Raw genomic sequence first — 2,471 nt, 5'->3', positions numbered from 1 at the left:
TCTTCCTACCTCAGCCTCCCTAGCAACTAGAATTATATGGTGAGGCTAACACTTTAATGGGCCTCATTTGTTTTAAAGCTCCTATATTAATTTCACATATTATCTCATGTAATCCTCTTAGGAGCACTACTGAAATGGGGATAATTATTTGCTGTATTTTATAGACAAGGAAACTAATGTTTAGAAAACACAAGTAACTCTTTTTTTTTTTTTTTTTTTTTTTTTTGGCAGAACGGGTGATTGAACTCAGGCCCTTGCGCTTGCCAGGGAAGCACTTATTCCACTGAGCCATCTCCCCGGCCCCAAGTGACTCTTTCTTGATTAGCTACAAATGAAGGAGCAGCACACCCAGCCAGGTAAGGTCCAGAGCCCTTGGCCCTCCTTGCTACCCCAGCTCAGCTGCCTTCAAAGCCTCCCCTGGCTTTGCAAAAAGCTCAGGCCTTCCGGGTCAGGTCTCAGCTCACCTCGCTGGCCCTCAGTTTATTCACAAGCAAGCACGGGGCTTGGGCTGGCATCTTGTGCACTGGTGCTGCTTGCTCCATGTGCCCGCCCTCTGCCGTCCTCCTGAACCTCAGAGGAGGCTAAGCCCACTTCAGAGAGTGACTCCTACCATGCGAGCTGGACAGGATGCTCCCCCTCTGCAAGGAGTAGTAAGCGCTAGGAGAGAAGCCGCCGGGACTGTTGATAGAGGTTATCCTGGCTGTTCAACGGAAAAATTAATTAGTGGCTAATCTCCCTCCTCTCCCACTGCAGTGCCTGCGTGTGCTGTCTACACGAAGCAGTCATCTTGGGGCCTTTAATCAATTTCAAGAGTGCGAAGGGCTCCAGGGACCAAAAGGTTTCGGGGCTGTGGCCCTGTTCCTGCCAGCATCATTGCTCCAGGGGTACTGAGAGCGTTTCCTAAATGCTTTTCCTACTGCCAGTCTGTCCAGGATCGGCCTCCCTAATGCTTATCTCTTCACGGCCAACCTCAGGAAGCTGTACCGCTACTGGGGTGATCTTCTCAAATAAGAACCGCTTTATCCTCTAGTGGTTCCCCGTTGTTCTTAGCGAAGTATGTAACATCCTATTCTTCAAATGTGACGCGTCCCCCTCCTTTCACACACATCCTTCTTCCCAGGCCTTCAATTCCTAGTCAGTTGAAATTTCAAAGCAGAAATGGTGCTAATGGCTTCTCTACATCTCCATCTGTTCCTTTTTCCCCCTCTGAGCTGAAGAAGTGATTGGGGTTGAGATGCACGACAGTAGCGAGCCACTACCAACACCAAGGAGGAGGACGTGGGGTCGCCAGACCCCAAGGGTAGGCTTACCCAGGAAAATCCAGGACAGGGACCTCCGTGCTGGCACCACCGAGGACCCAAGCTGCCACCACCCCCTCCAAAACCGAGGTTCCCCATTGCTTTCGCTCGGGCCTGGCACACCCGCCCTGTCACTAGCTAGCTAGCTATCAGTCTTGGCCATTCTGTAAAACCCAGCTCGACTCTCTGTGCAGGAATCTCGTTCTGAGCCCTCAGTGTAATTTATCTGTCCCTCTTCTGTGTTTCCAAAGCCCCATTTGTCATAGTGGCCACCTTAAGTTCTGTGACCACCTCTTGCCTATCGAGCCCTCCTGCTGGACGCTGAGCCCTAATCTTATTGCTTATCTTTGTATTGCTTGAGTCCAGAAGAGTAGCTCACTTCCAGGCCGGGAGCAGTGCTTCCTGAGCGTTGTGATTAATGCCTTAACACTAAGATAATTTGCCTCTGGAATAGGCTCTCTATTCTAAAGCATTTACTACTTTAAAAAAAAATTAAATGTATCTTACAAAAGGTACATATGGACTATTCAGAATCTTCATGCCTTCTTTCCAGTTTCTTCCTGTAGCCCTCAAGAAGAAATATTATATAACTTCTTAACACCATCTTTGTACCTTGAAAGAAGACAATCTGATTTTTTTCCCCTTGCTTTCCGGAACCCCAGCCACAGATTTCACTCCAGCCTGCATTTCCTGAGGTAGAAGCCCCATGGTTTCCTCCTACGTCTTAACTTGGAGCACTTCAATTCATTGTGCAGATTGCCTCCTAAGAGAAGTCAGAAATCTTTTTTTTTCTTTACCGTTTTGTCAGTCTTGTGCCTTTTTTGTTTGTCATACCTTTCTTTCATTTTGGATAAATATAATAAGTGACAAAGGTTGAGTTGTGTTTTAAGAATCCATTCCTCTCTTTTCGATGTGACCTTCACTATTAGTCAGTGTGTTTGAGACAGGCTGTGCCTGCGCAAGTACTCAGGAAAGATTTCAGAGAACGAAAAGATAATGAGCTTGGGATGGGGGGGGGAACAGAGGATGTTGAAAGACAGTCCCCCTTTTTTTCATTTTCTTTTTATTTTCCTGTTTTGAATGTATTTACTACAGGGTCTACAGGGTCTTACTACACAGATTGGACTCATAGTCATGCTCCTGTTTTCAGCCTCCCAAGTGCTGGGATTATAA

This window comes from Octodon degus, unplaced genomic scaffold (assembly GCF_000260255.1).
Source record: "Octodon degus isolate 3935 unplaced genomic scaffold, OctDeg1.0 scaffold00068, whole genome shotgun sequence".
Classification (NCBI taxonomy): Eukaryota; Metazoa; Chordata; class Mammalia; order Rodentia; family Octodontidae; genus Octodon; species Octodon degus.
Note: the sequence above shows the minus strand (reverse complement) of the source record.